The following is a 12,679-nucleotide window of genomic DNA, read 5'->3' as shown; positions in this document are numbered from 1 at the left end:
GGCCATTCCGTGTGTAGACAGAGTAAGACATACTTGAGCTTGACAGGGTTCCTTAAAGAGAGATTAATGGTTAAGCCGTGTGCATCATTAACTGGAGCACTTGAGTCTCGCAGGGTTCACTAAACAGGATATTCATAATTGAATGCTTTGAAGATACGGTAGATACAATTCAAAGAATTTTGATGGGCAACTACCTAATGCTTAAGCTAGAACATTGATGATAGGGTATAAGCCTTATTTACTTTTTCATAATGTGAGTATGATGATGGAAAGATATTAAGGTACCTAAAGCAGATGTAGATTAAAGTGCAGTTGGCACAGACCAGAGGCTGTGCAGGTTCAGAGGGGGTGGATGTCGTGCGCTGCCATGAAGAGAAAAAGAGCAGAGAAATGCAAGCTAAGCTTCTTTGAAGCCTACACATTTAGTGAGCAACGATCAGGGCTAGTTAACAGGCCAAACTTAATGGTTAATGTATGCCAGATGCGGCTTCAAAAGGGCCAAAACATGCCTTAATGATGCTAAAAAGGACTATGCTTGAAGTGAGCACATATGGTATATTATGAACTAAAATTGCAGTGCTTGAAGTGCTCTATCGGCCTGTCTTTACGGCTCGTCGATTAGAGCTACAGTGAAGAAGTTATGGCATATTGAAGTTTAAGTCGATAAAGATTCACCGGGGGCCGGTTCCGTACAACTCCGGTCCGCTCGGTCAATGAGCTACAGCCAGGGTTTTGGAATGCAAAAGAGTAAGTGCTCAAGGAGAATCTGTCCAAAATGTTATCTCTTGCAATGCATTGCTAAGCAGGGTATACTGCCACCAGCGGCAGTACGATAGTTTTACATATACACCAAATTTGGTGTACTTCTCATAAAGCACAAAAAGTGCTTGAAGAGCTTCGTGATCGGAATGTCGTCTCTTGGAATGCAATGATTGCGGGGAAAAGCCAGCATGGGTATGGCTTGCTGGAGAAAAATGGTATGCTTGGCATTGCTTTAGTCGGCATGTATGCCAGTGCCGCCTAATGTGGTCGTCCAATGAAGGAGTGCCGAAGAAAGATTTAGTGCTTGATAATGCTTTGCCGATATGTATGCAAAGTGTGGCCACCCAAGAGCTATGGCCACCTAAGAGCAACCAAAGGGCTACAGCCCGCCCAAAAGCAAAGGCAAGGCCGCCCATATTCACAAAGGGTGTCCGCCACTAGAGGTCGCCCACTTGAGGAATTAAGGGAAAATAAAATAAAAAACACATGGCGATGGTGGACAGGGCAGCATGTGAGACTGCGAAGGGAAAAGATGAGTCGCGCCACGTTCCATGAGCCTCCGATGGTGACCTCCATGAAACGAAATATGTTCAGCTCAGCAGGGTGACCAGATTTGGGGCCGTTTTCGCCGCGTTCTGTGTACCCAGACGGTCGGGCTGCCACGTCATCTGGAGGATGATTTTGCGCTCCCTAGCAACGGCGGTGCCGTCATTGCTAAGGGAGGCAAAAAGGCTATTAATAAAAAACTTAGGGCATTGCACAGGGGGGTAAGCAACAAAAAGAAGAGAAGTTGAACGAGGGCAAGAAGGAATCGAAGGAGATGAGGGTTACGGGGCTCGGAAGAGAAGAGAGCTCGGCTAGTCCTCGGCTAGCAACACAAGTCAGTGAAGCAAAGTCTCTCTCTCTCTCTCCCTGTTGACCTTGATTCAACGAAGAAAAGAAAGGCAAGATCTCTTTCGAGCTTCGACAAGGCAAAGCTCTCTCTCTCTCTCTCTCTCTCTCTCTCTCTCTCTCTCTCTCTCTCTCTCTCTCTCTCTCTCTCTCTCTCTCTCTCTCTCTCTCTCTCTCTCTCTCTCTCTCGCGCGCGCTAGTTCTCGAAGCCAGTGGGAAGCAATAGAGCTTAAGCAAGCTGAGAAGAGTAAGGGAATTCATCGGAGAGCTTGGGCGAGAGTCCTTGGGCAAGGAGCTTGACCAAGAACCTCTCGAAGCTTGAGCAAGTCAAGGTAAAAGGACATTCCAAGCAAAGTCGAGATAAAACAAGCAACCAAGATCGGTGCAAGCCAAGGCAAGAAAGACAGATCGAGGTCGAGGCTTGAGCAAGCCCGCAAGGGAAGATTTGAAGCAGGATACGGCTATTTCTTTCTCGTGCATAAGCAAGTGACTCAACGTAAAGAAGCAAGAGGTCAAGAGCAAGAGAACGCCAATTAATGGAGTGAATTGAAGCTTGATAATTGAAACAGTGAACTGAATTGAAGTTTGCAGAATCCGCGAGGTATTTGAAGCAGATAAAGTGACATAAGAAAATTTCGATCACCAACATCAGTCCGAAGTTGATTAAGCATTTTTGTTAAGTCCGGTGTTGTTAACGACCCGGTTAATCTTGTAAACGGGAGCTTAAGCTCCTAGTTAGCAAATGATCTAAGTGACGGTGCTGTTAACTAGAGCACTTGAGTCTGGCAGGGTTCACGAAACAGGATATTCATAATTGAATGCTTTGAAGATACGGCAGATACAGTTCAAAGAATTTTGATGGGCAACTACCTAATGCTTAAGCTAGAACATTGATGATAGGGTATAAGCCTTATTTCATTTTTCATAATGTGAGTCTGATGATGGAAAGAGATTAAGGTACCTAAAGTAGATGTTGATTAAAGTGCAGTTGGCACAGACCGGACGCTGTGCACGTTCAGAGGGGGTGGATGTCGTGCAGCTCCACTGCCATGAAGAGAAAAAGAGCAGAGAAATGCAAGCTAAGCTTCTTTGAAGCCTACACATTTAGTGAGCAACGATCAGGGCTAGTTAACAGGCCAAGCTTAATGGTTAATGTATGCCAGATGCGGCTTAAAAAGGGCCGAAACATGCCTTTATGATGCTAAAAAGGACTATGCTTGAAGTGATCACATATGGTATATTATGATCTAAAATTGCAGTGCTTGAAGTGCTCTATCGGCCTGTCTTTACGGCTCGTCGATTAGAGCTACGGTGAAGAAGTTATGGCATATTGATGTTTAAGTCGATTGCAGATCCGCAACGGATTCGGCAACTACAACTGAGGTGACATAAATGAAATGAATGCACGGGCCTGAAGTGCTCACTTTGTGGAGCGCGTCGGTCCTTATAGATCAGTGTGATTGGAGTCCCGGTCGCCAAGATATTGGCCGATAAAGATTCACCGGGAGCTGGTTCCGTACCACTCCGGTCCGCTCGGTCAATGAGCTACAGCCAGGGTTTTGGAATGCAAAAGAGTAAGTGCTCAAGGAGAATCTGTCCAAAATGTTATCTCCTGCAATGCATTGCTAAGCAGGGTATACTGCCACCAATGGCACTACGACAGTTTTACATGTACGCCAAATTTGGTGTACTTCTCATAAAGCACAAAAAGTGCTTGAAGAGCTTCGTGATCGGAATGTCGTCTCTTGGAATGCAATGATTGCAGGGAAAAGACAACATGGATATGGCTTGCTGGAGAAAAATGGTATGCTTGGCATTGCTTTAGTCGGCATGTATGCCAGTGCCGCCTAATATGGTCGTCCAATGAAGGAGTGCTGAAGAACGATTTAGTGCTTGATAATGATTTGCCGATATGTATACGAAGTGTGGCTACTTAAGAGCTATGGCCGCCTAAGAGCAACCAAAGGGCTGCCGCCCACCCAGAAGCAAAGGCAAGGCTGCCCATATTCACAAAGGGTGCCCGCCACTAGAGGTCGCCCACTTGAGGAATTAAGGGAAAATAAAATAAAAAACACATGGCGATGGTGGGCAAGGCAGCGTGCGAGACTGCGCAGGGAAAAGATGAGTCGCGCCGGGTTCCATGAGCCTCCGATGGCGACCGCCATGAAACGAACTATGTTCAGCTCAGCAGAACGACCAGATTTGGGTCCGTTTTTGCCGCGTTCCGTGTACCCAGACGGTCGGGCTGCCACGTCATTTGGAGGATGATTTTGCGCTCCCTAGCAACGACGGTGCCGTCGTTGCTAAGGGAGGCAAAAAGGCTATTAATAAAAAACTTAGGGCATTGCACAGGGGGGTAAGCAACAAAAAGAAGAGAAGTTGAACGAGGGCAAGAAGGAAGCGAAGGAGATGAGGGTTACGGGGTGAAGAGCTCGGAAGAGGAGAGAGCTTGGCTAGTCCTCGGCTAGCAACACAAGTCAGTGAAGCAAAGTCTCTCTCTCTCTCTCTCTCTCTCTCTCTCTCTCTCTCTCTCTCTCTCTCTCTCTCGCGAGTTCTCGAAGCCAGTGGGAAGCAATAGAGCTTAAGCAAGCCGAGAAGAGTAAGGGAATTTATCGGAGAGCTTAGGCGAGAGTAGGCAGCGTGCTGTCAACAGCGCGAGCAAGAAGAAGATGTGTGTGGCTAGCTCAAGCGGCTAACGGCCCCGCGAGGTGTTGGACTCCCCCCTTTCTTCCCAGGGTGCCTCCGTCAAGCCCAAGAGGGTGCTGTTTCATGCGCCATAGCTCAGCTTCCAAAACAGGAAAGTATGCCCGATTTAGACAGTCCCTTGCTAAAAATGGAAAAGGCCCCACGAAGGCCACGGTTATCACCTAAAGTTCCTATTTTTAGGAGCAAAAAGTGACCACGCCTAGAGAGAGAGTGGAAGAGAGACCTAAGATCTGATACCAGTGTAAGAACTAGGGGAAACTAGACTGAAGATCCTCCTCCTAACCTCCCTTTATATAGGCGGGCTCCTAGCCCCTTGCCCTAGATGGATCCCCTGTCCACATTGTCTAGCCCGACCCTTGGCCGTAGTCCATGACCATCCTAGTTCTTAGGTTACAGGACCCTTGTCCTGACATCAATTGGCTTCATAGCTCCAACATTTTGAATGAGGGTGGATCTGCATCCAACATGCAATACCTTGAAAAAGGCATCTCCTCTGTGCAATTAGCGACGAAGCGGCAGTGGCTAAGGTTTTTGACAAAAGTCCGCTATTTCTCTGGTCGTCGGTGTGCATGCTCCCTTGGGATCCCTTATTTGAATCCCTTGATGCTTTCCAAGATATGAGCTCGATGTGGGTGGAAATTTTCAACCTTCCATCATGGCTACGACGCAACTTGAAAGTGTTACCATATACATGTGGTAGTGATGTGTGTGAACACACTAGGACCGTCGGGGCATTTTTTCCCTCTTTAGGAGGTTTTTCCCCCCGAGCATTGTATATACGCCCATCACTCTAGGGCTATCTATCTTTCCATTGCACACTAAGTAATACACTCTCTATTGTGTGCCTTGAGCTTCCTTCGTCTTCTCCAAGCTGTGTGCGTTTCTTTGCAACCCTAATTCCAACAATTGATATCAGAGCAGGCTGCATCCTCCCGGGCTTAGTTGCCAGCTGCTCCACTACACGCCTGCTCACTTTCTCCAATTTCAATGAGCTTTGGTGAGCGTTCGTAGGTCGGAAAATATTTTGGGCAAGCTCGTAGAGCTGAGTCTGCTCAGATTTCTGACTTGGGCTCACTTTGGCATCTGTTTCCACTACAGGCAGTGTTGCATAGGCTATTTCGCCATTTTGTGTGGAGTTTCTGTCAGTGCCGTTTTCTGCATAACAGGTGCCTTACAGTCTTCTACGGTTTGTGCTATATAGCACATGTTGTTCCCGTTCCGTTTCTCCTATTTTGGAGCAGTTTTTACATCAGGTGCAGCATTTACCATGGTTGACAACAACACAGATGTCTTCAAGATGTTTGCTGCTGAGGACAGGTTGGATGGGGACAATTACCCTATGTGGGCTTATATGATGCAACACGTTCTTGGGTCAAAGGGTGTCTGGAATATTGTGCAGGGCATTGATGTACGTCCTGGTTCTGAGGATGTAGGCGATGTTGAGGATGTGGGAGGTCTTGCTGCTATTAGAGTTGTTTTGTCTACGGTAGAACAAGCTCGTTGGGATGTAAAAGACGCGCAGACTCATCCATTGATTGCATTGTTTCTGAAGATCACTATTACTCCTCACATTCATTCAGTGAAATCTGCAAAACAGGCTTGGGATTTTCTAGATGGTCTTTGCGCAAGTCGCAATGAGGCTAAACTCGCATTGTTGCATAAAGAGCAAGAATTGAAGATTATGCATGAGGAAGATGACATGGAAACTTTCCTTGTTGGTGTCAAGGATATCAATGAGCAACTTATTTCTGCAAGTGAAGTCATTTCAAACAGTTTCCTTGTGCAGACTGTTCTTGATGCCTTGCTAGACTCTTACCAGACTTTTGCTAGTACTTGGAGACTTATGACCCAAGGAAATCCTGAAGTTGTCAAGTTTGATGCATTATGCACATTGTTGTTGCAAGAGTCACTTTCCAGAAAAAATAGGACTAGACAGCGTGCATTTGAACAGGCTTTTATTGCTTCTCAAAGAAAGGGTGGTAACAGCAATGCAGTCACTTCTTATGGTTCTACTGCGAGTGGCAAATCTTCTGTTCCTAATGTTTCTGCTGGCAGCACTTTGCTAACAATTCTGGTGATAAGGGCAAAAAGAAGATGCGTTGCCATTATTGTAAAGCTAATGATCACTTGATCAAGCAGTGTCCTAAGTTGAAGGCCAAAGAGGCTAAGAAGAAAGAGGGTGGTTCCACTACAAATACAGGTTCCCCTACAAATGCAGCCATTGTTGAGTCTTCTGTGAAAGGAGCCTGTGATGCTGATGTTGATACAGAATGGGCTTTTAGTGCAGAGTGCACTTACAATCCTGCTGTCCATGATGCATGCTTGTCAGTTGCTGCAGATTCACATGTGTGGTATTTCTACAGTGGTGCTACAAAGCACATTACGTCACATCGTGAATTGTTCACCTCTCTCGAGTCTGTCCCTCATGGGAATTCAGTCACTTGTGCCAACAATGCCTCTTATCCGGTTCAGGGAGTTGGAAAGATTGTGCTTACTGCTGCAAATGGCAGTTCCCTCACACTTGTTGATGCACTTTATGTACCTGGGATCAAGAAGAATCTCTTGTCTATATCCGCACTTGCTAGACTTGGACTTGTAGTCAAATTTGTGGATGATAGATGTACAGTTCATGATCTCAATTTTGGTGATGAAATTGTTGCATCTGGCCTTTTGTGCCGTGGGCTATATAAGCTCACTTTGTATGACAAGTGTGGACAAAATTTTGCAAATGCTATTGTTGCAGATTCAAGGGCTATTTCAGATGCAAAACTTTGGCATGCACGTTTTGGTCATCTTAATTTTGCCAGTTTGCTGCGTTTGCACAGATTTGATATGGTTGCTTCTTTGCCGCCTCTTGAAGCACCTGTTAAACATGTTTGTGAAGGCTGTATTTTGGGTAAGATGCAACGTTCTAAGTTTCCAAAGGATGGTTCAGTTCGGGCCACATGCAGGTTGCAACTTGTGCATAGTGATGTTTGTGGGCCCATGCAAACTCAGTCCTTGGGCAATTACCTTTACTTCGTGACTTTCATTGATGATTACTCCAGGCATGCATGGGTATTTCCACTTACAGTGAAGTCCGAAGTTTTTATGTGCTTCAAACAATTTCTGGCTATGGCTGAAAATGTCTCGTAATGTACTATGGACACCCTCCGTTCCGATCGAGGGGGGGAGTATATGTCTCATGAATTCAATCCATTTCTGGCTAGTCGTGGGATAAAACACCAATGTACAGTGCCTTATACACCTCAGCAAAATGGTCTTGCCGAGAGGAAAAATAGGTCACTTACACAAATGGCACGATGTTTGGTCAAAAGTCAAGCTTTGCCACATTCTTTTTGGCTTGAGGCCATCATGTGTGCCACTTATGTACTAAACAGGTGTCCTAGGAAAGCTTTGCAGTCTACTACTCCATATGAAGCATGGCATGATAGAAAGCCTTCTATTGAGTGCATGCGTGTTTTTGTCTGTTTGGCATATGCTTTGGTGCCACAAACACAACGCAAAAAATTGGATGAGAAGGCTGTCAAATGTATTTTTGTTGGTTATAGTGCTGAAAGAAAAGGTTATAGGTTGTATCATCCGCAAACAAAACGTATTATGGTTTCAAAGGATGTAGTGTTTGTGGAAGATTCTGTTCAGCCCTTGTGTCATGTACGAGAGACAGTAATGTAAGCTCACAGGACATTTATGACACTTTGTTGCCTCTTTTCAGTGGTGGAAATACGAATGTAAGTTCCAATGAGGCTGTACGGGGTTTCTGAAAATGTTACAGATCAGCCTATTACTGATGCAAATGTACATGATGTACTTGATGAGGAAAGGGCTGAAAATGAGCAGGCTAGAGGTATGCCAAAATGGCTGGTGCACACTTTGCGTGACAGTAAATTGGATGCACCTTTTTCTAGCCGTACTTGTTGAGGCTCTCGCCATGCATCTTATGCATCAGATTGTTATGCTTTGGCTGTGTCTAGCTTACATGATGTTAAGGAGCCTCTGTCTTTTGATGAAGCACAGAATTCAAAAAATTGGATGGCTGCCATGCAATCAGAATATGAAGCACTTATAGAAAATGACACATGGACTTTATGTGGTTTGCCTCTTGGCAAAAAGGCCATTGGTACGAAGTGGGTTTACAAGTTGAAACGCAAGCCAGATGGTGAGATCGATCGCCATAAGGATTGACTTGTTGCAAAGGGTTATGCACAGCAAAAAGGCATAGATTATGAAGAGACTTTTGCTCCCACTTGTCGTATGACTACTGTGCATTTTCTATGTGCATTGGCAGCTCATTTTGGTTGGGATGTACATCAATCAGACATTGTTACTGCTTTCTTGAATGGTGACATATTTGAGGAAGTTTATGTAACGCGGCCTCGCGGTTTTGTAAGGACAAGAGGACAAAGTGCGCAGATGTAAGAAGGCTTTGTATGGGTTGAAGCAATCTCCTCGTGCCTGGTATGAGAAAGCTGACACTCATTTGGTCAAACGAGGCTTTCATAACAGTGCAACAGAAAGCACATTGTATGTAAGGCGTGAGGGTGATGTACTTCTCATTGTGGTTCTTTATGTCAATGATTTGATGATCACTGTACCAAATGAGAGACATATTTCTCAATTTAACGCTGATTTGAATGCTACTTTCAAGATGAAAGATTTGGGGCTGTTGCATCATTACCGGGGTATATAGTTTAAGCAGTGTGATGGTGGTATTGCCTTGTGTCAGAAAAGTTACATAGAGACATTGCTATGTAAGTTTGGACTTGAGGATTGCAAACCTATTGCCACTCCCATGGAAACAGCTTTGAAGTTGAGTCTACATGATCCTGGTGGTTTTGCTGGCGTCACTCTTTATCAAACTGTTGTTGGTTGCCTTATTTATGTATGCAACACGAGGCCCGATATTTAGTTTGCAGTCTCACAGGTCAGCAGATTTATGCATAGCCCAGGGTCTAAGAATTGGCACGCTGTCAAGAGTATTTTTTGCTACCTTAGTGGCACTTTACATCTTGGCTTGTTTTATCCCAAGGGGGGATCATTGCCTTAGACTTACATTCTTTTTTGGACTCAGATTGGGCTGGTTGTTTTGACATGCAAGTGTCCACAAGTGGTTTTTGTTTCATGCTTGGCAGTTCATGTATATCATGGTTGAGCAAGAAGCAACCTACTGTGGCCACTTCGAGTTGTGAGGCTAAGTAGAGGGCAGTCTTCACAGCTACGGTTGAGTTGTATGGCTCAGACGCCTTATGGCTGATTTGGGTGTTGGACAGGACATTGCCAACACTATCTACACTTACAATCAAAGTGCATTGGCAGTTGCAAGGAACCCAATTTTTCATGCTCGCACAAAGCACATTGAGGTGCATTACCACTATGTCAGGGAGAGGCTCTCAGCAGGAGAGACCAGCTTGGCTTAAGTGCCAACACAGGACAACCTTGCAGATCGTTTCACAAAGGTATTGTCTCATGAGAAGCTTGAAGCTTTCCGCAAAGCTTTGGGCCTATTCCCCTTTGTGGACTGATCATGTTCTCAGGGCATGGCGCTTCCCTTTACTCATGTGCCAGCTCTCGTTCACTGCATCACTCCAAGGGAGATTTGTTACCATATACATGTGGTAGTGATGTGTGTGAACACACTAGGACCGCTAGGGCATTTTTTCCCTCTTTAGGAGGTTTTTCCCCCGAGTATTGTATATACGCCCATCACTCTAGGGCTATCTATCTTTCCATTGCACACTAAGTAATACACTCTCTATAGTGTGCCTTGAGCTTCCTTCATCTTCTACAAGCTGTGTGCATTTCTCTGCAACCCTAATTCCAACAGAAAGACCTAGTAGCAACCCTCGTACCCCTTTGTTTGTACCATCAAGCAATTTAGTAGGTATCACCGCCGGTAAAGTGTGTATTTGGTGGGATCTTAGAAAGCCCCAACCTAAGAGTCTGGTTGTAAATGTGGGGGTTGTTCTGAAGGTCATACCTCTAAAATTTGGCATATTCTTTTGGTGCTTGCTTCAAGTGTAACAAATTTGGGTACTTTGCTAGGTCGTGTCCAGCTACCTTAGTCACGGCCCCTGGCCCTGTAGTTGGTGAAAAAATCATGCTTGCAATGCTCCGAATGGATATTGATACAACGATGACTCCACCAATTATTAATGAAAAGGCACGAGTGGATGGGTTGCCTAATACAAACAAGATAACGTAGAGAATTTGAAGAAGCCTGCCAAATCCCAGCATAGCAATGAAAGGCCACCCCAAGATACCGCTTTATGTTCACCGCCCAAAAAAAAAAGACCTCCCCAGTGTTTCAGAAGATTGTGTTATCACCCACATTTGGTAAGAAAGATGAAAGATGGCAACAAATATCCAACATCTCATGCAAGCAATTCAAACCCTAGGCACAAGTTGTTGGGCAAATGAAAGAAGCCCCACCAGATATTCTCAAAACCCCCTTCATAATAATATCTTTGAGGTTCTTTAGGATACTCACCCGGAATACCTCAGGCTAACTAAGGGAAAGGGGAAAGGACCAATGAAGGAGGAAAGCAAGAAAGAGGGCACGAAAGAAGAGTTCCTTGAGGTGGAGGAGTTCGTACCCCTCTCTCAGTAATGGAAGAGTTTGTTATCCACTTATGGAATGCCAGTGAAGGGGATTAAAACCCAGAAGAAGAACTCCCTTTTTTGGGAGGAAGTAAAAAAAGACAAGGAAATAAATTGTTGGGCTATCCACGAGCATCACCTCAATGCTGCAAGGAAGAGAAAGCGAGCAGTGGGGAAGAAGCTTGTCTACTACAGAGAAGTGGCTGATGGGTACAATGGCATCCTCTTTGTTGTGGATAGGGATCTAGAGCCAAAGGTGGTTTTAAATCATCCCTCTGGGAGAGCTCTAGGAGTAAAGATCAAGTGGGTTGATCATCATATTACTATCATCACCATATATAGACCCTGATTGTCGAAGGACATAACAAAACTGTCGGAACACTTAAAAGACATCCACGTTAAAGGGGAATGGTTCTTGGTGGGATACTTTAATATGGTGCAGAAGAGAAAGAACAGAATAGGATCATCAAACTCGTTGGTTGGATTCAAAAGATCCAAATGGCTATGCATGTGTGATTAATGGACATGTGGGAGGTGGGCCCTTGGAATAGTGCACCAGGTTTCACGTTGTGACATGTTTTTGAGAAATGATATAGACCGCCACAAAGTCTTTGATAAATTTTTTTTAATGCTTTTGGGACCCTTGGATGCAAATAAAGCATGCTTGTACAAAGTGTACAAAGGCAGTGTATGCGGGCCAGTTGTGCAGGGTACATAGTTTGTTGGTTTTGTTACATAGAAGTGTCGAAGCTTCAAAGAGTGTGTAAGTGCATTAAAAACATGAATAAAAACTAAACATTGGGGTCGTGAGTGAAGAGGTGTCTTCCGCTATGAAGAGGGAAGCTCATGTTGCTACAACTTGTAGTGAAGGGTGGGGGTTTAGATGTAGGGGTACCCCTCTCGCCGTGTGAGAGCCTGATGTGGTGAGTTGAGAGTGTTTCTCTCCTCAATGGGCTGATGAAGGTGTGTGATTCCGCATATTGACCTCTCTTCATCTTGGTTTGAGGCATGGTAGCTACGTTGTGTGCAACTCCCTTTTGTGCAGCTAGTCGAGGGTAGACTACGCGCTCCAATTCCTTGCTTGTACATATGCAAAAGGGCAAGGTTTTCCCCGAGAATGTGATAACTTGAAATCCTTCAAAAGTGGAATGTTTGCTTATGATGGAAAGTCCTAAAAGTACATAGGAGTTGATGAGTTTTGTACAAAATCTAAGGTACTTGTCATGGTCTTTTTGTACACTTGCTGAGTATGTACACTCTTTGCAAAAGGCAACACAGAAAGATCCTTTTCATTGGAGTGGACATGAGCAAACTATTGCCCATCCAATTCCTGTAGGACTAGTGTCTACTGTCACAATCACTGGCCTTTGACACTCATAGTCTACCTTTCTCAAAGTTGGTGCTAACTAGAGCAATTCCTTTAGCTTTTTCATGGCTTTTACATGTGCTTTTGTCCATTTAAACTTTTGATTCTTTCTAAGCAATTGATAAAGAGGATTAACTACATGTGCATAATGTGGAATCCAAATAACATAAATGGCACATGCTCCCAGAAACCTTCTGATGCTAGTGCATGTTTCTTTCATTCTTTGGATGGCATATACCTTTGTTGGACAAGGTTTCCTACCATATGGCTGTTGGGGTAAAGCCGCTCCGTCTTTTTCCCGCCTGGATGTCTAGTGTCCGATCACCCGACCACGTGTGTACAGACCCTTATTCTTCA

This window comes from Adiantum capillus-veneris, chromosome 27 (genome assembly GCF_014529385.1).
Source record: "Adiantum capillus-veneris isolate H3 chromosome 27, ASM1452938v2, whole genome shotgun sequence".
In the NCBI taxonomy this organism is placed as follows: domain Eukaryota; kingdom Viridiplantae; phylum Streptophyta; class Polypodiopsida; order Polypodiales; family Pteridaceae; genus Adiantum; species Adiantum capillus-veneris.
This window is presented reverse-complemented; position numbering follows the sequence as displayed.